We start from the raw sequence: 25,972 nt of genomic DNA, 5'->3' as shown, positions 1-25,972 counted from the left end.
TTTTTAAACATTCAACTCACCATTTGGAAACAGCCATTACTCCTCCTTCCTCTTTTCAAAGGGCCACACAAATCAGTTTGCTTTGGGAGCCGGTTTTGTTTTGTTTTGTTTTAAAGTGTTGCCCAATTCCTTTTTACGGTGCTTTTCCTCCGGATTTTTGTGTCATTTCAACTTTCAAATGGCAAAGTTATAATTAAGAGTCCCGCTTGCTATTTTATGTCCCATCTAGGTTCCTCCACTTCATTTAAACCTTTTCTTTTAGCCAGATTGGAGTTCATAACAACTTTACTACACAGTAAGATAGTCTTAAGGTTAAGTAGTAAGTTACGAGGAAGTGAATGTATCATTCGTCCTTACTTATTCTTTTCATTGTTGTGTTATGTTGCTTACATATTTTCATTAATAAGAATATGATTGACAACTTTGGAATTCTTATTTCGCAATTTTGTTTGTCAACTCAGGGCAGATTGTTTTCCTTTTCCCTTTTTGCTAGGAGACTAGAAAAAAAGGTAATATTTTCCATTAAGTTTTTCTTTTGCCACACAAGCTCCTAGGTGCCAGGTGCTATTTTAGTAAAAGGTCCATATTTGGAGACTGAATATGAATGCCTTTTCTCGTTAACAAATACTTCGAGAACGGCACGATACAAATAAAATCTCTCCCTAGGAAAAGTTTTCCTGACTTTATACTGATTAGAAATCTGGACTACATTCATTCATTCATTAAAACATAATTATTGACAACCTACTATGTGCCAGACACTATTCTAAATGCATGGAATACATCTGTAATCAAGACAGATAAAATTTCCTGTCTTTAAAGGGCTTATATTCTAGGGGCGCCTGGGTGGCTCAGTCGGTTGAGCGTCTGACTTCGGCTCAGGTCATGATCTCACAGCTCATGAGTTCAAGCCCTGCATTGGGCTCTGTGCTGGCAGCTCGGAGCCTGCTTCGGATTCTGTGTCTCCCTCTCTCTCTGCCCCTAACCCACTTGCATTCTGTCTCTGTCTCTCTCAAAAATAAATAAACATTAAAAAAAATTTTTTTTTAAAAAGAGAAAAAAAAGGGCTTATATTCTAGCAGGGGGAGATAGATACTAAATGAAAAAAAATAATAAGTCAATGATAAGTGCTCAGAGAAAAATAATAAAGGTGAGAGGAATGGGTAGGCATGAAATTTCAGTCTAGATACGGTTGTCAGGGTATGCTTCCCTGAGTAAGTGATGTTGGGAGGGAGGGATACAGATTGTGCAAGGACCTTGTAAGCCACTGTAAGGACTAAGCCTTTACTCTGGATGAAAAACGGAGCTATCACAGGGTTTGGGCAAAGGAATGAGTTGATTAGTCTTACGTGTTAAAAGGCTCACTTTGGCTGCTGTTGAGAACCAACTGTGGGGAGGGATGGGGCATGAGTGGAAGCACATAGACTAGTTAAGTGGCTTATGAGTTAATACAGGAGAGAGATGATGGTGGATGGAACCAAGGCATAACAATATGGTGCATGTTTGGAAGGATTTCCAGACAGTTTCAACATAAGTTATGAGAGAAAGACAGAAGAGCCAAGGATGACCGACTCCAAGGCTTTTAACCCAGGCAATTGGAAGGACAGAGCTGCCATTTACTGAAAGGGAGAAAGCTGTGTGGGTTGCACAGGTTTTGGGGGGAGATCAGGAGTTTGGTTTGGAAATTGTTAAGGTTGGGATATCTGTTAGAAATCTAAGTGCGAAAACCAAAAAAGTAGCTCGAAATGCAAATGGGGGGGGCACCTGGGTAGCTCAGTTGGTTCAGTGTTGGGCTCTGTACTCAGCTTGGAGGCTGTTTGAGATTCTCTCTCTCTTTCTCTCTCTGCCCCTCCCCCACTCACACTAACGCACTCTCTCTCAAAACAAATAAACATTTAAAAATTTTTAAGAAATGCAAATTGGATCTCAGGAGAGAGAAATATGCTGGAGACACATATGTGGGATTGTTGGCCATAGAAAGGGAACTCAAAGCCATAAGAGTGGATGATCTCCTTGGAGGGAGTGAGTGTGGTGTCCTGGAAGTCCAGACAAGGTAGTTTACCAAAGAGGAGGGAGCAGTCTAATGCAGCTGAGAGGTCAGTTAAGGATTCGCTGCTATATTTAGTGGAGTAGAAGTTGTCGGTTATCTTGGTCAGATCAGTTTCTGTGATGCTTTGGGAGTAAAACCCTAATTAGATTGAGTGGAAAAGATAATGGGAAGAAAGGAATTGGAAACAATATGTTTAGATGCAATGGAGAGATAAGAAATGGAGCAGGGATAGTAGGGTCAAGAGACAGTTTATTCCTTAAGATGGAAGAAATAATATTTTTAAAAAATGTCAGACACCTGGGTGGCTCAGTCGGCTAAGCCTCCAACTTCAGCTCAGGTCATAGTTTGAAGGTTCGTGGGTTCAAGCATCGCATCGGGCTCTCTACTGTCAGCGTGGAGCAGGCTTCCGATCTTCTGTCCCCTTCTCTGTCCCTCCCCTGATCTCTCTCTCAAAAATAAATAAACATTAAAAAAATACAATTAAAATTAAAAAATGTTGATGGCAATAGTCCAGCAGAGAGGGGTAAATTAGTAATATAGGAGACTTGCTGGAATTATCATTTGAGATGGGGTTCAAGAGCGGAAAAACTGGCTTTCGCTAAGAACACGAAGAGTCCATCCCTAGTGGTGGCTGGCAGGAAAGCAGAAGATATGGGTACCAATCCTCACCTAGTTAAATTTGGTGGTTTTTTTTAATGCTTCAAAAAAAAATTTTCCCCAGTGAAGAAAACACAGTCTAGGGCTACCAAAGAGCAGTGGCGTGCCTAGATAGGCAACCCTAATTTTTTTTCACTCTATGAATCTATCTTAGAAGGGATAGGTCCACTTCTCCTCATTGTGGGTAAGACATGTACCCTTAGTTTTTCTAGTTTCGATTTCACGGTCTTATTTCTAATTATAACAGCCTGGCAAATTCCCTTCCTCTTTGGACCTCGTATTATGTCAATTCTTACGGAGAGTTACCCCACACACCCACCCAGTTCTGTTCCTCCACCCCTCACTGTTCTCCTTCCTTGACCTGTTCATTTCTAATCGAGTCTCCAGTATTTCAATTTCCTCAGCTGTGAGGAAAGAGGACAATTTGCTTTCTACCTCCTAGGTTGAGAGTTTAAATAAGTCTACGTGAAATTGGTTTAACCCATGTAAAATAATAAAAAGAAGAGGAAAAGTGGAAGTGGGACAGAAGAAGAGGAGACTACTGAGTGTCCATTTGCTTTGACTGAGCCCCTACTCTACCATTTCAAAGCACGATATGCATATGAGCTCCCCCACATTGCCCACTGTGTTAGCTGTAGAGTTTATAGTCACAATAGATTTGGAAATCGGGTCACATTTATAATAAATGGACACACTTATAATAGGTAACATTTACTGAGCAATGCCTATGTTCTAAGGCACTTAGCTAAGCCCTTTCCACATGTCATTTAGTCCTGGGCCTCACAATAACTTGAGGTATGTATCTTCCTCCCCATTTCAGAAACCAAGAGAGATGAGAGAAAAAGAGGCTCAAATAATGTGCAATTTTGTATCCCTTCCGCTCTTTGGCATTACTGCCACTTTCCAAGCAAATACAGTCTATATTTATTTATGTGTGGTTATGCAGGTGTATCCAGATTTAGCCCTGTGCCCCACGGCTCTTCTTCATGTTACAAGGAATTCATCATGCTATTATATTCATAAGCTACCCCAGTGTATTTAGGATCAATTTATAAAACTTGACTCCCGTACAATATTTCAAAAACATGTTTACAGATTATCGGAATTCATATTGCTTACCACATGTTGGGCATTCTACTAGGTGATAAAAAGGGGAACAATGCAAACTCGCTCCTCCCAGGAGCTCAGAGGCTTCTCCATAGGAAAGTCAATTATTCATTCATTCATTCGGTATTACTGAGTGCCTCAGGGCCATGCCAAACACTATAGTTTAGGTAAGCACAAATCAACCTAGAATTATAATACTTGCTAAAAACAGATGCTCAGGTAATAATGTATAATGGCCTTTATCTTAAAAGGTCCTTTTAGACAATATGGTAAGTGCTTACCTCTAGAGCCACTTAAAGGCTGCGTAAACTTGAGCTAATTTCATAACCTCCTCAGGCCTTTGCTTCCAGTCTTAAAAAAAGAGGCTAGGAATAGTATCTATCTTCTAGGGTTGCTGTGAGGACTAAGCAAACATATGTACAGTACTTAGGGCAGTGCCTGGCCCATCATAAGCACTGCACTTGTTGTTATTAGCGAGATACAGATTTACCGTGTGCCTGAACGGCTACCGGATTCCTGACTGTAACAACTCAGCAAAGGATAGTAACGGCTCTGTAAGTTCTTGTTGAACAGAACTTCTTGAAGTCTGTTTCCCCCACCTCATCCCTGTAGACATGCCTAGAGTAGCCCCAGGTTCCTTTTCTGTCATATTCCTTAACTTTGAATCCAATGTTACACCAATTATTGTCCTTCGTCTCCTTCCCATTTGTTTTCCTTGGGGAATAAAGGAAGCTGACATCCTTTCACATCCCGGACCATCACAGTGAATTTTCATTGTTTGTTATTGGGAGAGTTCTTACCAATTTTACCTTTAAAAATGTTTTTATTATTTTTCTTGTTATCTAAGTAATATGTGCTCAACATAAAAACAATGCAAATGCACAGAACTTTGTAAGAGAAAGCGAGTGGCCGTCATGATCCCACAGCCAGAGATAACCACTGCTAACTGCTTGTTACACATGCTTCCAGATTTCCACTAAGCATACATTTAATAGCATGTATGGTTATGGGGCGCCTGGGTGGCTCAGTCGGTTGAGTGTCCGACTTCTGCTCAGGTCATGATCTCACGGTCCATGAGTTCGAGCCCCGTGTCGGGCTCTGTGCTGACAACTCAGAGCCTGGAGCCCATTTCAGATTCTGTGTCTCCCTCTCTCTCTCTGCCCCTCCCCTGTTCATACTTTGTTTCTCTGTGTCTTAAAAATAAATAAACGTTAAAAAATAATAATATAAAAAAAAGCTAGCTAACCTAAGCATTATTTAAAAAAAAAATAGCATGTATGGTTAGAGACAAGAAAAAATGCAAATAAAAATGAGATCATAGCATCCATATTGTTCTGCAGTTTGCTTTTTTCACTTATAGATTTTGAATGTTCTTCCATGTACAAATAGATCTATCTTTTTTTTATTTTTTTAAAAAAATTTTTTTTCAACGTTTTTATTTTTTTTTTTTATTTTTGGGACAGAGAGAGACAGAGCATGAACGGGGGAGGGGCAGAGAGAGAGGGAGACACAGAATCGGAAACAGGCTCCAGGCTCTGAGCCGTCAGCCCAGAGCCCGACGCGGGGCTCGAACTCACGGACCGCGAGATCGTGACCTGGCTGAAGTCCGACGCTTAACCGACTGCGCCACCCAGGCGCCCCAGATCTATCTTTTTTATATCAGTGGCTACTTGGTTTCCTTTTACAGATCTAGTATAGTTTGCTTAAAGTTTCCTACTGCCTTGTTAGACTTGTACACCATTACATGTTTTTGTTATTACAGACAATGCAATAAACACCTGTACATGTATTTTTAGACACATGTATAAATATTTCTGAAATATATATTTTTTGCATATATAAGCCTGAAGTATAAACTCCTAGAGGTGGACTTATCTGGTCAAAAAGAACACACATACGTATTTTTTCCAAAATTGCCAAATTGCCCTCCAAAAGGATTTACCCAATTTGTACTCATAAGTGTATGTGAATGCCTGCTTCTCCACATTTAACTGTGTTCTAAGTATTACTTTTTTTTTTCTTAGTTTATATCAATCTTGAAATCCTATTTCTCTCAAATCTCAAACCATGGTTTGAAGCCCCAGGAAGATCAAAACATGGAACAAAGTGTTTTTACAAACAGCAAAACATTCCAAACCAGTTACAATAGTGGGGTGTTTTCAATCAAACTATTACACCACTAGATGTTAACAGTTTTAAAACTGTTCTAATGTCCAGAAGAGCAAATCTGGTTCTGTGATTAAATCGCTTAGTGCACAGCCCCTGCCCACATACCTCCTTCTCAGCTGGGTGTGTGGAATAGGAGAGGCTGCTGGTATGAGGGACAGGGCAAGGAAAGTGAGAAAGCAAGAGAAGGTCAGAAGGGTTCAAAATCTAGTGTCATGTGGTAATTCATCTAGGACAGTCCCTTGAGTGTGCTCTGGACCTCTGTTCATGCTCCTCCCTGCCACGGCTGGTCTTCGCTTCCAGGGCCTGATCAACAAGGGCTCCCTTTCCAGGGTCGGTTCTAATCACCCTCTTCTCTCGGAAGCCTTTCCTGAAACCTAGAAAACCACTCTTTCTAAGGCCTGCCTATATCCTATATCTAAACATACACCCACCCGAGTACCTGTCACATTTTGTGCCACATGTTTACAAAAAACATGGGAACACGGAGTTAATGTTGACTGAACATTCACTGACATGGAGAGACCTTAACAGAGATGAGACTTTCCGTTGTTCACAGAAATGGGTGGATTCAGATAAAAGGAGATATTGAAGTACTGGGCTGAAGCCACTTGACTTGTTATGAAGCACCAATTCCAAACATCCCTCCTGGCTTTACTTGTTTATCCCTGCTTCTCCCCACGAGAAACAGGGGAAACACATTTCAATCTTACAACAAAAACAAGACGGAAAACTATCAGGCTGGGGAACAGAGGACAGCCTTAGCAGGACAGTCCTTAGCAGAGGGCAGCCGTTCACCTGCCTGCTTCAGGCACAAGATAAGTTTGGTAAAAAGGAATGGGGAAAAGAGAGTAGACTCGGATTAAAACAAGAACCGACTCTCCAATAGATCTTTAATAGCAGAGACGGAACAAATAAAGTCGAGAAGCTATTCGTGCCAAGATAAAGTTGTGAATGCCCCGAATCCGAGGCAAGTACTTAGCTCCTTAGACTAGAGCCTGCTTAAACGACTTTTACGCCAATTCCCCCTTACCATGTCACTGCATTTCTCCCCATGTCTTAATATCAGAGTTTTAGTCAAAAGGACAGACCCAGGAAGGGCGAAGGTTGCTGACCTTGCCCCGCTCCCTCCAGGCGACAGCGTCTGCCTGGCTCCGCGCCCTGCTCAGGTAGGCGTTTGACAGGTAAGTCTTCAGGCGACAGCGATCTTCCCCGCCCCATGCACCTGTTCGGCGGCCAGCAGCCTCCCGCCACCAATCCCCGACCCTGGCCACCTAACTGGCCGCTAGCCCCCTCCGGTGAGCTCGGCCCGCTGCGGAAGCGCCCCGACCCTCCGCGGGCGCGGCAGGGCGGCCAGGGGAAAGTGCTCGCCGTCACATGGAGGCCCCGGCCCGCCCCATTGGCTGTGGCCGAGCCAGTCGCGGCGCTCGCTGGCTGCGGTTGGTCCCGGAGCTGCAGCGCCTGCACGGGCCCGGAGTCCATGTTACGCTTTGTCTAATTCCCCCCGTTACAGAGTCATGTGCTGCTGCTCCCGTCGTCGCCGCTGCCGCCGCCCGTGGTGCCCCGGCTCCTGCGCCGCGCTTCGAGGTGGCAGCCGCGGGCGGGGCCTCGGGAGCAGGGTCCAGGGCGCCGCGCGCCTTCGCCGCCCCGGCGCGTCCCGGTGCAGCCGCCGCCCGCCGCAGGTGATGCCGCCACCTCCCGCCTCAGCATAAGCCGTGGCTCGGCGGCCAAGCTGCCCCGACTGCCCCCTAAGGTTAGTGCTAGCCTCGCCGGGGCCGGGGCCGCGCAGGTGGGAGCCGCCCCGGAGCCGAAGCGCGCGCCCCCGGCGCAGGCGTCCTGCCCCACGGCCGGGAACTGGCAGCGAGGGGCAGGGGCGGTGGAGGGGGGAGGGGGCGCGGGCGGCGCGCGGGGCCGCGCTGGGTTCCCGTCTGCGACCGCCCGGGCCCGGAAGATTGCGCCGCTCTGGGCAACTGGAGCGGCGGGCGCCGCCGAAGCCTCGGCCGCCGGCGGTGGGCCCTGAGAGAGGAGAGTGTGGACTGCCTCCCTCCAGCTCCCCCTCGCGCGCGCTCCCTCCCCTCGCCCCCGTCCGCGCAGTCGGGAGGGCGGGGAGTCCCGGTTTCGGCTCCGCTGATTCCTCCCGGAGGTGGGTGTTTGGTGTCTGGCCTTGCTGGCCGGGAGCCCAGAAGGTGAGCCCTTTAACTTCTCGTGAAACGCCTCCCCCTCGCCTGCTTCCCGCGCCGGGTGGGCTGGGCGGGGAATGAGGGCCGCGCCCCGCCCCCCGCGCCGGAGGGAGGGAGCCGGGGGCCCGCAGGTGCACCCTGCCCGCCGCGGGCCATCTCCGGGTTGGGTACCGGTATAATCCGCTTCTAGCTTGTTTGAAGGCGTGGGCACTTGGGAACTGGACTTCTGCTCGAATCCTGGCCAGGGGCTTGGGAAGGAAGATTGGGGGAAGTTGCTTACTGGAGGGTTGATAGAGGCCTTCCTCCTAATGTCCCCCCTCATTTGGGGTCTCCCGTGGGGATAAACAAATTAGGCTTTTGGTTTTTTTGGAGGGCTGGTTTTTTTTTTGTTTGTTTTGTTTTGTTTTCTGTGTTGTGTTTCTTAAAAAGCCAGCCGCAGTGAAGGAGAGCTGCCGCAGGTCGAGGGAGGAGAGGTAGGTCCCTGCTGGAGAGGAAGAGGTGGGATTTGCGGTCCCAGTGGGTACGCAGCTGGGGGTTGTGTGGCAGAAGGTGGGGAGGTGAGGCTTCAGTACAGAAACAACGCAAAGGTGTGAGGGAGCGAGCGCTCAAGAGGTAGGCCGAGAGATGGGGAATAGTACTGGGGAGTCCTAGCCAATTGTGGGGCCCAACTTGAGCTACTTGGGCTCATACATGGCTCCTTCTGCTTTGCAAATTTCCTCCTTTTTTCTTCCTTGAATTTCAAAAATATTTCTTCTTGGGCAAATCTGTGAGGATATATTTTGAAAGATAACTGAGTAAAAAGAGAGCAGGCTTCTGGAAACTTTCCTGAGCTTTGAAAATAAAATTCCATTCAGGCCGCTCTTATTGAGCACCTATTTTGTGTTCTGTGCTGGACTTTGGAAGAGTCTGGACAGGCGAGGAGTTACTGTCTGCAGTAATGGTGACGGCTGTTTGCCTCATAAACAACCAAAGGGCACTTCCAAGTGCCAAGAATGACAGTGATTCAGACCTTCCCCACCAAAGCTTCTGGGACCCCCCCCCCCCCCGGCCGCTCTTTACAGACCTGTGGGAAGAATCCATGGCTAGTAAAGGAGGTCCGTAGACAGCATTTCATTTTACTGTCCATAAATACTGGCCAAACCCCTGCCATCAGCTAGGAAAGGGTTAGAGTTGTCACTTCTCTTGTATTCCACATCAGTTGATTAAAATCCTGTTAAAGTGCAAAAGCAAGAGAGGAAAGATCCTGAGATGAGTTAAAATAAGGATCCAGCACAGTTGATTTGGAGTGTTTGGTCTCCGTAGGTTATTTAAGGAGTCTCCTGTAAAATGATTAGGTAATCCACGGAGCTGAAAGAAAATGCAAATCTTGAATTGGCATGGTTTACTTACATATTTGAACATTTTATCTTAGGTTTGTCTCGTTTTTATTGACGGTGTGTGAGTGTGTACTTTGTTGATTAAAACTCAACACGTTAGAAGTTTGCAGAGGAAAGTGTCCTTAGGTGACCCAGTCCCCCAGTCTCTTCTGTTACCATGTTGAGTAGTGTATGATGCAACAGTTAAAGTATTGTGCCATATTCATATCTTTTTCTCCTTGCCAAGGTTTACAGAATTCAAAAACTTGATCAACACTTTGCCGTTTTCCCTTCGCTTTTATACTGTGATGAGCTTTTTAAAATTAATTTCACAAAATGTTGATGTGTTTGTCATGTCCTGGTAGCTAAACTGTTTTGGTAGCTGTATGATGGAAGTTAGACTTGGTTCAATCTCAGTAACACAGGTAAATTGGCACTATCTGTGAAGAAGTCAAAAGTTTTGTTCAAGCTGTGTACTCATGATCACACATGCTCTTGAAGTGGTAGTTGGTAAGGGATTTCACGTACTTTTCATACATAATTGGAGCTGATACTTGACATTCTAAGAAACACCAGTCACTTAATTGAGTGCCAGCAGCAAGCGGAAAACCAGAGTGGATGTTGTGGTTCCCTAACAAGGAAGGAGAAGATTCTTGCACAAATAGAGGGCAGGTAAGACAGATACAAGTGAGGACACCACCAGAAGCAAAGGATTGCATTTTTTAGGAGGTCAAGGAATACTGAAATGGAAAGGGTGTTTGGAGCCAGATAAAAGTATTGTGTGCTTTGGGGAAGGGGGAAGGAGCATGTTTTAGGGGAAGCAGTGAGCTTTGTCCCAAGTCAAATATAGTAAATAGGTTTGCCTGGCTGGAGCAGAGAACAAGACTGATGGAGTTAGGGGAGATCTAGTTAGTGGAAAACGTGAAACACAGGTCAGTGATGCTAATCATTTGCCTCAAGAAGAGTGGTTCTCAACAAGGGGTGACTTTGCCTCCCAGCAAACATTTGGCAATGTCTGGAAACTTTTTTTTTTTTTTTGTCATAGCCGGGAGGCAGGTGCTACTGACATCTAGTGGAAAGAGGCCAGGGATCCTGCTGCACATCCATCCTGCAATGCTCAGGACAGCCCCCACAACAAAGAACTATCCTGGCTGAAATGTCAGTAGTGCCAGGGTTGAGAAACCCTGCTCGAGACAGCAAACGTTAAGGTCACCGTGAAGGAAAGTTACATCTCAGAATGGGCCTTGAAGGAGGTGGTTCTTGACCGGTGAGCGAGGACGTCAAGTTTGGGAAGCCAATCTAGGAGACCTGTGCTCTCCTCGGCCTGAAGTGAGTAGGATCTGGGCAAAGCCTAATCAGAAGAAAAGGGCATTTTTGAGAAATCATGGCAGATCAGTTAGCAGGGCAGTATAATACTGGGTAGGTGGGGAATCTTGGAGTCAGAACTGGAATTTTAGAGAGGTCCTGGTCTAACTTCTTTAGTAAATTCTTACACTTGCTAGACAGCCTCTGTTTAAACACCCCTAGAGGAAAGCCAGTCGGTTAAGCAACCGACTTCCGCTCAGGTCATGATCTCATGGTTTGTGAGTTGGAGCCCCTTGTCAGGCTCTGTGCTGATAGCTCAGAGCCTGGAGCCTGCTTCAGCTTCTGTGTCTCCCTCCCTCTCCCTCCCTCCCTCCCTCCCTCTCTCTCTCTCTCTCTCTCTCTCTCTCTCTGCCCCTCCCCTGCCCCTCCCCTGCTCACACTAGCTCTCTCTCAAAAATAAATAAACATTAAAAAAAATTTTTTTTTTAAATAACCCCTAGAAAGTACAGGGAACCCTGTAGTTAGGAAGACATGTCATTATATCTTTGGATTCCATGTGTGATTTTTATTTGAGCTGAAGGCTGCCTCCTCGAAACTGTTCCGTTGATTCTGTGCCTCTGGAACTTCCCACATCCAGAGGACAGCCCCTTGAATTCACAAAGACGGTATGATGTCTCTCTCCCCATTTCTCAATGCAAAATAGTCAACGTCTTCTCACAATCCTGTGTGGGACATGGTTTCTAGATGTCTTTTTAGTTTGTCAGCGTCTCTTATGGAGAGTAATGGTATCTGGAATTAAATACGGTAATTGAGGTGTGCCTGGTCAACAGAGAGTATAGTAGGACAGCTTTTTCCTAAGACCAAGGCATAAACATCTACTTACTGCAATTTAAACAACTGTCTTTTTTTTTTAAAGTTTTTATTTTATTTTGAGAGAGACAGAGAGTGCACACACAGAGGAGGAGCAGAGAGAGAGAGAGAGTAAGGAAGAGAATCCCAAGCAGTCTCTGCCCTGTCAGCCCAGAGCCCAACGTGGGGCTCGATCTTGATCTCATGAGCCGTGAGATTATGACCTGAGCCAAAATCAAGAGTGGAATGCTTAACTGACTGAGCTACCCACGTGCCCCACAAAACTGCCTTTTTTTTTTTTTAATGTTTATTTATTTTTGAGAGACAGAGTGTGAGCGGGGGAGGGGGAGAGAGAGAGGGAGACACAGAATCTGAAGCAGGCTCCAGGCTCTGAGCTGTCAGCATAGAGCCTGATGTGGGGCTTGAACTCACGAACCGTGGGATCATGACATGAGCCATAGTTGGACGCTCAACCGACTGAGCCACCCAGGCATCCCCAAAACTGCCTTTTTTAAAAAACAGCACCTAGCACAGATTCACCTGTAGGTTCTGTCCAGTCAAACTGTCAAAACATCCAGATATGGTGTTGAGCTGCTGCGACCCTATTCATTGGGCAGATTTTTGTATGTGTAGGTGAGATTGAGTGGACGGTTTTTAATTTTTGTCCCTGTTCAGTGGTATCCTATTTATTTTGGTCCAATCTCAGGCCTTTTGAGATTTTAAAGTCTTGATTCTGCCTTCTAATCCTATGAGAGAGGAGTAGAGGATGACTTTGCCAAAAGCTTTATAGTCACTTGTATTAATACTGCACGAAACCCAGTAGTTTGGCACTGCTGGTCCTATTTGAGAGCTGAGGTGTTTAGTGATGGAGGTAAATTCTAGGGGTTGATTGGCCCTTAGGTCAGGGGCTTCTAAGGAATCTATGTTTGTGGTCAGACTACATTGCATTTAGCTTTTGCAGATGTTTGCACCTGAGGTGCCCTTTCGAAATTATTTGAGTCAGTTGCAAGCTTCTGAAATCTGTACTCCATCCTCTAGGGTCTTTGTAATTCTGTTTAGACATCTGGAAGAGAATTTCTAATGTTCTGTGCAAATCTGAAGCTTACCAGATCAGAGTTGCTTTTGAAATTTGTGTGGACATAAATAGGATAACTGGTATTGAAAAAACCACGTATGAACGTGGTTCCCACTCGGGCTAAGCTTTTTTTCCTTTTCTTTTTGCTAGTATGCTCAAAATACTTAATTAGTGACAGGTTTACATTTGGGGCAGGAGAGAGGATTAGGGCTTAGAAACAAACCCTTTTCCCAGAATTAGGGTTTAGCTTGTCATTGGTGTAATTTCATACTTACCAGATTTCACGTGTCTTCACTGAAATGACATTAGGAAATTACCACGCTCAGATGTCTTTTGAAGCAGGCAGTTCAGAAAGCGTAAGTAACTTAGTGCCAAGTTCTTCAAATGTTCTAGATCTATCCAATAAACTAGATTTAAACAAATGATTTGGTTGGGATGGTAGCCATCCAACAGTTTTGAGAGTGTTAGAACAAAATTCCAGATCTTGTAGCTAACAAGTACAGCCTCTTTGTTATGAATATCCATCATGCCCTGATCCCCTGCTGGTGTGTTGTCTGTCCAGATGGTCTGTTCACTCTCACTTCTGTTCTGGTCCACATGGGAAACCTCTCCATGTCCTCTGGAGGTGAGAGATATTCCTGAGAGCAGAAGGGATGTTTTGTGAAGGTATGAGATTTCTTGAGAGGGAAAATATTTGAAAGCCCTTAGGTATTGTCCTTGTAGACTTTCAAAGGCTATACCGAACTTGAAGCCACCTTGGAATTAAAGATGTGAAGTATCATTTTGAGTAGAAAGGTAGAATTTTGTAGATGGAAGGTATCAACACTTGAATTTTGTATCCGTAAAATGGAGGAAATCCAGGCCCAGGGAGGTGATGTGATTAGCTGTAGCTTACCCAGGAGGTGACAGAGCAGGCATTAGAATTCATCTGCCTTAAAGACCACAAATAAAGGCTAAGGATAAAGATTTCTCCTCTGCTTGAAGGTGTGTAAACAGTGGGTCCCTCAGGCCTTATTTACATAATTGATCCAGAAGAAGGAGCACACGGTGGAATTTCTAAGTTTACAGATGACAGCAAGTTCTTCTGAATTATGAAATAAGTAACCAATGGGGATTTACTCCAGGGAAACCGTATTAGGATATATGAGTCATCAGCAGATTTGCAGGTGAGTTTCTCTGTGGGCAGTATGAGGTCAGGTACTTAGAAATTATGGAACTGTCATAGGGTGAGTGTTTTGCTGGCAAAACCCAGGAAAGGACTTCAAAAACACTTTCACAGTGTTGTCCCAACTTGCTCTTGCAGGTTAAAAAAGGCAGGAAATGCTAAGCTTCATACAAAAGATTTTGGAAACGAAACAGAAAATCTTATTTGATTTTCCACTGTGCTTTGTTCAAAGCATGGGCACCAGTCTTTAGGAAAGACCCTGGAGCTGGAACGACCAATGTAATGGTACCTAAAAAATGTAGACATTCCTGCTAGAATGGAAGCTCCAGGAGGACAGGGCCTTCCCCGTCTGTTTTTTGATAAAAATATTGGGATTTAATAAAATAAAATAAAAAATAATGGGATTTTTAGTATCTGGAAAGAAGACTGCAAGGAGATATTATTGAAACCCATGAAACCGTTAGGATAAAGATAGAAGAACCTGATTGTTCCCCTAATCCCAGCAAACCTGAATGTGGTATTTCAGTTGCCTGCTTCCTTGTCTCCATGGTCCAGTACTTGTCAGTGTGGCAAGGGCGGGGAGATATCTGTATTGTTCTGCACTGATTTCCTAGTGCCTCATGCATGGCAGGTCCTCTTTTCATATCTGTTGCCAGAAGGAATGCATGAAGAGGTATACGTTAAAGCTTTATAATACGCAAGTTCAGGATGAAGCCAAAAATTATGGCACCAGTTTTTCTCAACCCTGGCTATCATCAGAGTCAGTCTGGGGAATATTTTTAAAGTTACTCAAGCCCCATCTATCGAATCAAAATCTCCGGGGAGTGGGGGCGGGGGGAGTTTCGTGTTGAAACGAGCTCTCCTCCACCCCCCCAAGTGATTCCATGTGTAGAGCCAAGACAGAACCACTCACTGTCTTTTGTACACAGAAGTCTGGGTCCCCACTGAAGACAAAAGGTTTTGAAACATTCGTGGCTGACAGGCTCACAGTTAGTTACTAAGACAAAGAACTTTAAGGATACATCTGTGTCCTTGGAAGGTGATGACCAAGGCAGTGGATGGTTCACAGGGTGGCCCGTGGTGTTTTCATGAGGTGCTGCATCCCCAGACTGGATGGCATAATGAACCAACTTGAAGTCTGTTCCTGAGCAGTTGTTTCCAGGTTCCATGGTGACAGTTGCACCAGCCTGTGGGGTAAAAGAGTAAAAGCAATGCGGCAAGCTTTTGAGTTTTGATTTTAATGCTAAGTTTATTCAATTTCAAAGGTCTTTTTAAAAAATCTTGGGTACTTCCTACTTTGAGGCGTTAATTTTGTTTCCTCTTGTGAAGGATGGCGATGATCGCTTTTTTGAGGTCATCTCTTGGTCACCCAAACCCTGGCAGTTTTATGACAGCCTTCCTGTAAGATTCTACTGGTCTATGAAATCAAGTGTGGGAACTACTACTGCTGAGGTTTTCAAGATGTCCCTATCCTCCTGTTGACACCTGCTGTTGTGAAGGCTCACAGATATCCATGTTAGATGCCATTATGAACATTTCTTAAAACCCTTTTTTACTTTCCTCTTCTGCTTGCTGGTAATAGTTAGGAACACTGCCAAGGAAGGCTTCACTTCCCCAGCAACCCATAAATTCCATTGCTAAATCTTAGCGTCAACAGATCACCAACACTGCAATAAATGCTACAAAGGAGGGAGAAGAAAGGAAGCGCAAGACCACCCTCCCCTCTGAAGGATGTTGATCACCAGAAAGCACCAGATCTCCAGATCTCATGCAGTAGAGACAGGACACATTCATGCCATCCCACTGTGTATGAAATACCATCAGTCCATCAGTCAAAATCCTCTTTACTGATTGTTCCAAGCTTAGTTCTAAGAGATATTTAAATTTTTTTTTTTTTCAACGTTTATTTATTTTGGGGACAGAGAGAGACAGAGCATGAACGGGGGAGGGGCAGAGAGAGAGGGAGACACAGAATCAGAAACAGGCTCCAGGCTCCGAGCCATCAGCCCAGAGCCTGACGCGGGGCTCGAACTCACGGACCGCGAGATCGTGACCTGGCTGAAGTCGGACGCTTAACCGACTGCGCCACCCAGGCGCCCCTTAAGAGATATTTAAAAATTGAAATTGTTTGGAAAATGGTCTCCATGATGCACCCCACTAAATAAGCTTTTAAAATCAATTTATTATCAGATGTAACTAGTTTTGTTTTGTTTTTTTAACTTAACTGGTCAAGAAGTAATTGGACGATGTGTGGACTACCCCAAATTAATACTAACAACTGTTAATTAGGCATTTTCTGATTGTCCAAATGTATGCCCTGAAATTTACATGCATTCTCATGCCATCCTCGAAGCAACCCTGAGTGGAAGGTAGACTTACATCCTACCTTACAGATGAGGTAACTGGGGCTTCAGAGGTTATGTGATTTGTAAAAAAAATCACACAGAAATGGTGGAAGTGGAATTTGAAATTAGCCTTGTTATTTCAAAGCCCATTCTCTTATCTACTGTTCTCATTACTCTTGTATTCTTTGTATTCATTTTATAATACCTATTCATATTCCTGCCAAAAACAAAAAACAAAAAACGCCAAGAAAGTGAATGGGATTTTGAGGTCTAGAGGGACCTCGCAGCTTGTCCAGGTCATGGACAGATCTGGGGTCAGATCTGAAACGTGGGGACAAAGGCCGTAGAGAGTTGAGCCCCAGTGACACCTGCATCTTCTGGTTTCTAGGACAGTGTTCTCGCCAGCACACAGGGTTTTAGAAAATAGCAACCAAAATAATACCATTTGAGTGAAACTTTACCCTAGAATTGAGAGGGTAATTTAAAAGCACTTGTTTTGGTGACTTCTCTAGCCCTATTCTGTTTTGTCACCAGTGTTGGTGATGGAATGCCACTTGTAATAGTACATACACATGAAGCGCCCTTCTCCTAAAGAGATCAGCCTTACAGTAACAGCTGGACACAAATATGTCAAGATGTAGCTGATATTTATTAAGGTGTTATACCCAAGTGCTCGCTGAACAACTGCTATCACAAATATATGCAATTAAAAAAATAATCATATCTGTATTCCTCTAAATAGACCATGAATCAATATCCAAATACCTATATCCTGTATTTATATTATCTTAATATAGATTTATTATGATCAAGTATAAGTATTTCAGCGGAGTGAATTCATCCTGCTAGAATCTCTCCTTTCACGGTTTTTCATACTAGCATTTGACCACTAATAAAGTACAAATTAGGAAATGGTCTGCAGCGTTAACACAGATTTCACAAATGCACCCGTTCCTATACACACAGGTACAGAGAGGGAGGGAAAGGCAGAGGGAGGGACACTTTTCTCTCTAGCCTAGTTCTTTTCAAATATTTTTCTATTATGGGGCATTTCCCATTTCTCTTGGTTCTAAGTTCTTTTCCTTATAAGTTATTTGTACCTGGCAAAATCTGTATGGAGCCAAAACTGGGTAATTGCATCTGTAGTTTCTTCACTAACTAGAGGGAGCATTAGAGTGGATGGTAGCTCTGCCTCGGGTCTCAGGCAAATACTAAGCACTGCCTGCAGCAGGCCTCAGGGAAGATGATGTGCAGCAGCTGGTCTTCAGCCTCAGGGTAGGGTGGTCAGGAGGGAGGGGGCTGGACCTGGGCTGAACTAGAAAATGCAGGTCTGCCTGAAGGGGCTCTGTTTAGCTGATCTGTTCAGCAGCCAATTGTTGGCCATATGGGAATGTGGGCAAGTCTTGCCAGATCTTCTGATTTTTCACCGTAAGCCAGAAAATCTGGATTATTACTTTAAAATCTCCTGATTTTAAAAGATCAGCTAACTCAACGTTTTAAATAAGAACTTCCTGCCGACCAAACAAAATGGCTTTGTGGGCTGAGATACAGCCTGCAACCTTAGGCCCTTAGAGATGGATAGCCCTAAGGGGCCAGGTAAACAGAAGCATAGGATGTGAATAAAACCACAGCACACTTGGCAAATCAGTTTAAGTGGAAACAAATCAAAACTTGATTTCATTGCTTTGTGCTTCGCACCCCCCCCCCACCGCCACCCCCCTTCCTGGCCATGTACACATAAAGCAGAAAAACTCAAAAGCCGCATACTTTCAATGATGGTAACAGTTTCTGCCCTTTAAATTTGGTATGTTTGAAGTGAATGCATTTGAAGGGTTGTCTTGCTTGAGGAGTAACAGATTCAGGGAGAACGGTGTAGTTTGGGAGGGAAGGAGCTAGGCAAAAGTGATTCAGAGCTGGGGGCTGAGGGGGCAGGTGGGCCGAAGAGCAGAGAATGAGGGGTGAGTACCACTTGGGAAGTGAAGAAAGAGATCATCTACCCCCCAAAGGTAAGGGAAGAGGAATATTTATTTATATCTCAAAATTGATTTGGGGGTGATAGGGAAGACAGGGTTAGGAGAGTCCTTACCCAAGAAAGGGAAAATCATGACCTGATACATACTGAGAAGTAGTGTGGGATCTCTGTGGGTGGGCAGAGTGCCATTCTTTCGCCATTGCTAGTGTGTGCGCATTAATTTGTGTTGTGGCTTCTGCAAAAGGAGAACCGGAGTGAGAGGAAGGTGAAGGGTTCATGTGAGAAGGGAGAATGTAGAAGCAGAAGAGGACACTGCACAGCAGCCAGTACCAAAAAGGAAACCGGGAAAGCGTTTGCATTGCAGAAAGTTGGCTGTGTTGGGATCCAGAGCGAGGTGGCCCCCCAGCTCGCACACGGCTCCCCGGGGCTCCAGCTTGTTTTGCTTGTGGAGGGCTCGCATGCTCAGCGTGGCTTGCGGCAGCCCCCACGCCCCCGCGTGTGAAGTTAGCGACAGCACGACACGACCGCATCTGTCCAGTCGGGGCTTGCTGCTGGGGAACAATGGAGGCTGACTTGCCGCCCCTTCTCCCCGGCTGGGTGCCTCCATGCAGGACACGACCTCAGACCTGCACTGTGACCCCCACTAACGCTGCCGCCTGGTTTATCTGCTCTTCTGGGGAGAAGCCTTCAGTCGTTCACCTAGAATAGGTCGAACAAATGCCCTCTCTGAAAGTGGAGAGGTTCAGATAGGTGACACTTTAGCCGATCTCTGTTGGTAGCGGAGGCTAGACTCCTAGCCTGAGAGGGGGATTTTTAAAAGCATTGTTCTCTTAATCATCCCATAGCACATTGTTCCTGGAATTTCAGCATTTTCTGGGAAAGAACTCTTTTGATTCATCAGCAGGTTCTATTCCAGTCCTTAGGACTGTCATCCCTGGGTGAGCTGAACCATGTCCTTCTCAGCTGGTGAAACTTTAAATTTTTAACACTTTGGTTGCTTTCAGAATAGAAGACCCATTTTAAAAATGTGCCCTCGCATCAGGGTAATGCAGTGAAGGTCTTCGGGGTTTTTTCTCCTTATGGAAGCCAGTTTGTAGTATTGAGAGAATGGGTGCAGATTTCTTTGCACTATTGCTGGGAGAAAGAACAGTTCTTCAAATTCCACCGTTTGTTCTTCCAGTGGCTCCAGTCCACAGATGGGAACCCAGAAAGATCCTATCAGGAAGTGAAACTCGTAAATAATCTTTGTGCTGGTGTGGGGCATCATGGATCAACAAATGGGACAAGAAGTCTTCTTGAAACTTCTTATGAAATACACTTTGAAAAGAACACAATCTTAGCGATTCTCTTCTGGAAATAATAATAGGAAACATCTATGAAGTACTCATGCACCTGGCACTGTTTGGAGCACTTTGCATGTAGTAGCTCATTTGCCCCTCACGACAGGCAGAGTGCCCCAGTGTGGACGCACTTCCCCGTGACCGTGGGCAGCAGTCAAGGAGCTCGGGCGTGTATTGCGGTAGTAGCAGGGCAGTGATGGGAACCGAAGCCCTTGCTGCTTCAGGATCCGTCCTTTCAAGGATTGCATTATTGCCTCTTGCTCTCTCTCCCGGCAAGGACCTCAGATTGGCGTTAGAAACTCTTTTGCTTTCCACATTACCTCAGCTTTAAACTCAGGATCAAGGTGGGATTTTAAAAAAGAATGAGTATTATACTCCTTCCGTAATTGCTCCTCCACAAACAGAATGAACAGAGTTGTCAGGAGCTGTTTCCATCCAGGAACAGAAAGCTGAAGATCTTCCTGGAACCATGTGCTAGCATCTTGGACCGCTCATCCTCGGGGCTGCCGTTGGGGCCTTGCTGCTGTCACAACCCTCACTCTTGGCACCAGAATCGTTTTTAAGAGCACGAAAGCTGTTTTACGTTTACCTTTACAACTAGTGGGTTTGGAATGCTTCTGAGAACCCTAAAAAAAAAAAAAATTGTTTTTCACACTTAATGTAAGGCAGTGGGAGGTCCATGAGTCTGGAGCTTAGGGACTTGAGTTCTGGTCCTCGCCCTTTCTTCTACTGACCATGTGACCTTGGATTTCACAGGGCTTGGATTTCATCCCCTTGGGAGTGATGGGGGTGAATAGTGGCAATATGACTGGTTTCGTGAGGGTAAGGTGCTATTATACAGGACGGTAGTTTATCAACAACAGTAGTTGTGTGTGTTAGGCAGTGACTGGACCAGTGTGTCCTTTGTGAGCCGTGGAAGTCATTTTCCATGGGTGAGCGGTGAGGTGGATGCTTGGGAGTACTTGGGAAGGTTTGTGTTGATCTGAACTTCTTCCCTTTCCTGTTCTTCCCTTACCTGTGTTCTAGTGTGGACGATAGTGTGGGTGTGGACTCAGTTTCTGGCCCAAACTCCATTTCCTTGGCTTTTCCCCCTCCTACTTTGGGCTCGCCTCCAGTTTGCCTACAAAGTACTGTTTGTTGTGAGGGTGAAGCGGGCGATTCTGGGCAGCGACACTGTGGCTGCAGGCAGTTACTGTAGTTCAAAGCAAAAAGCCAGGCTGGAGTAGGAGGGACACTGACGGGGCTTGTGCATTAGAATTTCGTACATTGGTTTTTGAAGGAAAGAAAGGGGGATAAGACATGACTTGTCACTAGGAACGTTACGAAATGCCCTTCCTAACGGAACAGAATTGGGTGAGGAAAAGAGGCCTTTAGGAAATCACTGCCTATTACTCTGAAAGCAAATGCTTTTTTTTTTGTTTGTTTTTTTGGTGAAAGCAAATGCTTTTTGAGCAGTGTTTCTTGTGGTACATTCTAGTAGGATACAAACAAAAATCAATAATAAAAAATAATAAAAACAGGTGTCATTTTGGTGAATTTTTAGGTGGTCCATATTGAGCCAAACATTTTTCATGTTTTATCCTCACTTCAGTCATGGAGATAGGTATCATTTGTTGTTGCTGTTCCATTTCAAAGATTACAAAATTGAGGCTCACTCTGTTTAAATAACCTAGCAAGGGTCTGGGCACCTGGGTGGCTCAGTCAGTTAAGCGTCTGATTTTGGCTCAGGTTATGATCTCACAGTCTGTGAGTTCAAGCCCCACTTTGGGCTCCATGCTGACAGCTCAGAGCCTGAAACCTGCTTCGGATTCTGTGTCTCCGTGTCTCTGCCCCTCCCTGCTCATGCTCTGTCTCTCTGTCTGTCTCTCAAAAATAAATAAAGATTAAATAACATACCAAGGGTTACAGTGCTAGTAAGTACCTGGAGGAACTAAACTTTGAACCTGGATCTGTCTCTCATCCACAGAATGAAACGAGTTACATTTCCCTCCTGCTTTCAGGGAGGAGACCGGTGTGTGAACAGTGTAGTATAATTGAGCACAGTGTGCATGCAGTATATACCGTAACCCCTGCATGAGCTAAAGTTTTTGGACATTTGCTTGGAGGAAAGAGAGACTGATTTTTTTTTTTAAGTTTATTTATTTACTTATTTTGAGAGAGAGAGAGAGAGAGAGAGAGAATCCCAAGCAGGCTCCGCCCTGTCAGCACAGAGCCTGATGTGGGGCTCGAACTCACTAACTGTGAGATCATGACTTGAGTCAAAACCAAGAGTCAGACGCTTAACTGAGTGGGCCACCCAGGTGCCCCGAGACTGTAAAGACCAGCGAAGATTTCATACACACAGAAGAATGGTTTCAGAAAGGACCTTGAATGATGCAATAGACTGGGACCGTCAGGGTGGGTGTGGTGAAGTATGGAAATGAAAAAGGAAGTATGCAGTGTGTTTGGGGGAATTGATGCTGTGACAGAGTGAGAGATGTGGGAGAAAAGGAGAGCAGAAAAGCAGTTTGGGACAGGTTACTGAGGGCCTGGAGTGTCCTGCTACAGAATTTGGACTTCATTCCATTGCCTTTGAAGGTTATTCCACTAAAGGTTCACGAGAAGGGACTTTATTTGCTCTAGTCTCTGACTTCATCGATGGTAGCGTGAAGAGAGGAGTAAATGTCTGCAGCAGGGATTCCCCAACTGGGCTGCACCTTAGGTCACTGTGAGTTCCTTAAATGAACAGAATGGCGCACTCACCCCCAGCAGTGATGCTGATGGTGTAAATCTGGGGTGAGGCCTGGCCTGGAGGATTATATTCGAAAGGTGCTTCTGAGTGCAGCCAGATCCAGGAATAGGTCCTGTGGGCATTAGAACATCGGCGACTGGGGCTGGACTGAGCCCAACAGTCATTGTGTGGATAATTTTGAAACGACGCGAGGGGGCCAGTAATCAAACCTTGGAGAAGATCTGTCTTATATGCTCTATAAATCTTAAATAATAATCTCAGAACAGGGTCATTTCCACATAAATTTTCCCATTCATGTCTAGAATGTAGTATGGCTCTAATCTTTATGCCTGTGTGTTCTGTTTGCCCTTTTTCTTTTATTTAGAGGGAAATGGAATATGTAGGATTTTCTCGGTGACTGTTCATCAGTGCAGTCTCTCAGGATGTGAGTTCTGGAGTCCACTGCCTCAGGCAGGGTGGCTCAGTGCTCACAGTTCACTTCAGTCTCTTAGGAGTTGGCCGAAATGCTGCTCACTTGTCCATTTCCTGGGACCCAGCCTGAACCGAAGCCTTTTTTTCCAAATGTTGCAGATCTCCCTTACTCCCCTTTCTTGAGTTCTAAATCAACTATTGACGTTTAAAGTTTAGTTTCTGCTGGGAACGCAAACAGTTCTACCAAGGGAGAAGCGATTTCTCAAGATTAAAGAAATTTGAAATTATAATTTATGCTTAAAAAAATAATGTTAGTCCAAGTTTTAGCTCTCCTCTCTCTTCCTTCTCTACTGTTCTTTATCCTGCCGGGTGTCTGCAAACCATTCTCATGACCTCCTGCCTGTGTGGCATATTTGTAGTGGGGCCAGATTATACATACACCACTGACTGACTTTTTCATCCGACCTCCAAATTCAGCTTTCAAGCCCCTTCGTTTCTTTGAATTTTGCTAACAAAGTCTTCTTGTTGAAAGGAATATTATTTCTCATGGAACTGTATTGATGGTGTGTGGAATAATAGGAGCATGCTTTTTAAAGTTCAGACCTAAGGCCCCCAAATCCTAAACCTCTCCAATTCGCTGTTGCTTACTTTATACTTAGCTCAGTGTTGGCATTTCAGGTCTAGAGGTGGTTAGCGCCCATCGGACATCCCAGCCCCTCCCTGAAAATTAAAAGGAGCACAAAAATGAAACTGAATTCCTTGTTTTTCTTCACCCCTCGGTTAATTTAACGGACTCCATTGGCTCGCCCTCATTTGCCCTTTTTACACCTCCCAAATTAATGTCATGTGCGCATTCGATTATAACGGTGTGAGTAATTTCTGAGTTGCTTTTGAAAACTGTTCCTTACGGTTCTTTTCTTCACCATACCAGTAGATCCGGCCAGTGTTTTTCTTTCTAGCTGCTTAACTCCTGGGTGGTTCTTGTTGCCACATAAGTTTCAGTTGATTTAGTGATCCTGATTTCATGGCACACTGTATCAAATGCTTCAGAAAGATCAAAGTACACGGGGATCCTTGGATTCCCTTCCGTTGCTAACTCACTTGTGCTGTAGCCAGGCAGTCCTGGAGCCTCGCAGTCCAGGATTCTGCTCAAGGCGAGGAAGCAGCTCTTCTCCCTGCCTTTTCCATTCTGCAGATATCCTTTCCTTTCCTGCATTCATTTATTTAGCAACATGTAGTGGGCTGTGTATCTCTGAGCCCCTTCAACCACTTTTTGCTGCAGAAAGGAAAAACTCTGAGCCTTTCATGTGCCATACCCATGGGACTATTCTCCCCACGAACTTTCATGCTGGAAACAACAAGCCCCATCTAATTGTACCTTATTGGTAGTAAAATGTGTTGGTTAAAAGTAGACACTGTGGCCAGCCAGGCTGCCCGAGTTCTGCTATTTGCTAACGGTGTTACTTCGGACAAATTGTTATCTTTTTGTCTGTTTCCTGATCTGTAATACAGAGGTAGTGGTAATTCCTACCTCATAGGGTTGTTATCAGGAATAATTGAGTCAGTGTATGTAAAGTGGCTAAAATTTGTTTAGTTAGGTTTAGTTTAAACATTGGTGAATAATCTTTCAGAAGTTTATAATAACGTTTCTGGGTTTTCTAGGTATTTTGTTACTCTTTTGTGCTGTTTGCCTTAGCCATTCCATTACAAGTAAAGGAAAGAAAATTAAATCAAACTATCCGATTTTGCCACCTTAGGGTTATCCATAAATTGCTTTTTTTCCTTTAAGATTCCATTATAATAGGGGCACCTGGTGGCTCAGTTAAGCTTCCGACTTCAGCTCAGGTCATGAGCCACATCAGGCTCAATGCTGACAGCTCAGAGCCTGGAGCCTGCTTCAGATTCTGTGTCTTCCTCTCTCTTTGCCCCTCCCCTGCTGGTGCTCTGTCTCTCTCAAAAATAAACATTAAAAACATTAAAAAAAATTTTTTTTATGTTTTTATTTTTGAGAGAGAGACAGAGCCTGAGCAGGGGAGGGGCAGAGAGAGAGACACAGAATCTGAAGCAGACTCCAGGCTCTGAGCTGTCAGCACAGAACCCAATTCAGGGCTCAAACTCATGGACTGTGAGATCATGACCTGAGCTGAAGTCTAAAGCGTAACCGACTGAGCCACCCAGGTGCCCCATTAAAAAGGATTTCTTTATAATAGATAATTGAGAATTGATATATTCACTAGAACAGTGATGTGTGTGAATTATTCCCTCTCAGCTCCTATAATTTGGTACCTTCAGATGTGTACAGATGTTTATGATGTTTATGTATTTTTTAAATCCTTTTTAAGAACACGATTTTGTTGGTAGTATAAGTTTTATTTATTTGACTTGTTAGGAGCAATCCTTTTAAGTTGTTGGATTTTTCATATATTATTTTTTAAATGGATGCACAAAGAGAATTAAATTTTTTTAAGACTTTGTTTTTAACTAAGCTCTACACTCAACGTGGGGCTCAGACTTACAACCTCAAGATCAAGAGTCACATGCTGGCCTGGCTGAGCCAGCCAGGCGCCCCTAAATATTTTTTTTAATAAGGAAGTAGAAATACTCACTACAGAAGATGAATAGATAAAACGTGCCTTCCAAAGAAAAATGTCTTATAGGGCAGTGTTTAGTCTACACAATACACATCACAGTCAGCAGTCAGTAAATAACCCACGGCTGTCCACGGCTAACAGTTTGTGCCAGAACCATTTTGAATACTCTTAACTTGTGTACAGGTATTTGCATTTAGTCAAACTTATGTCGTTTCTTGCTATTCTTTCATACTTATGCTCTTTAAGTGACTGCCCATCAGCCAGGATGGCCTACTTTATTATATATTTCCATACTAACTGAAGAATGAGAGAGAGACTAGGAAAAAATGTATTGAAATTTTGATCATCACAGTTTGACCTGTAGATCTGTCTTCTTTATTATTTCATGAAGTAATATTCAGCCACAGCCCAAGAGCATATGTAACCTAATTTGTATGGACTTGCATTGCCAGGGTTTAAAATGAGTTGGCCTGTTGCAAAATACACATTTACAATTTACACTTTACAAAAATTTGGCAAGGTGATGAAGCCACATGATGCAGCTAAGGGAACATTACAAGTTGGGTTTGAAAAGTAAGTAAGAGTCTTCTGAGTAAAAGTTGTGTAGCACAGAACTATAACTCCACAGCCAAAAAGGCACCCACTCGTTTCTCTTTAATTAAAAGGAGGAAGT

At 44.4% G+C, this 25,972-nt stretch overlaps 1 protein-coding gene across 1 annotated transcript in view; it reads left to right on the top strand.

Moving 5' to 3' along the window:
• The first annotated feature begins 7,484 nt into the window (after positions 1 to 7,484).
• Positions 7,485 to 25,972, top strand: part of LRRC8D (leucine rich repeat containing 8 VRAC subunit D) — a 120,770-nt gene continuing 102,282 nt past the window's right edge. The window contains exon 1 of the mRNA XM_047086070.1: positions 7,485 to 7,733. The gene's annotated coding sequence lies outside the window, so the exon portion shown is untranslated. The remainder of the gene's footprint in view (positions 7,734 to 25,972) is intronic.

The sequence above is a fragment of the Lynx rufus genome, unplaced genomic scaffold (genome assembly GCF_022079265.1).
Source record: "Lynx rufus isolate CCGP_SWC_20201006 ecotype Redwood Valley unplaced genomic scaffold, mLynRuf1.p SCAF_2, whole genome shotgun sequence".
Lineage (NCBI taxonomy): Eukaryota > Metazoa > Chordata > Mammalia > Carnivora > Felidae > Lynx > Lynx rufus.
The sequence above is the reverse complement of the archived record's forward strand: the minus strand, read 5'-3'. Positions and strand labels throughout refer to the sequence as shown.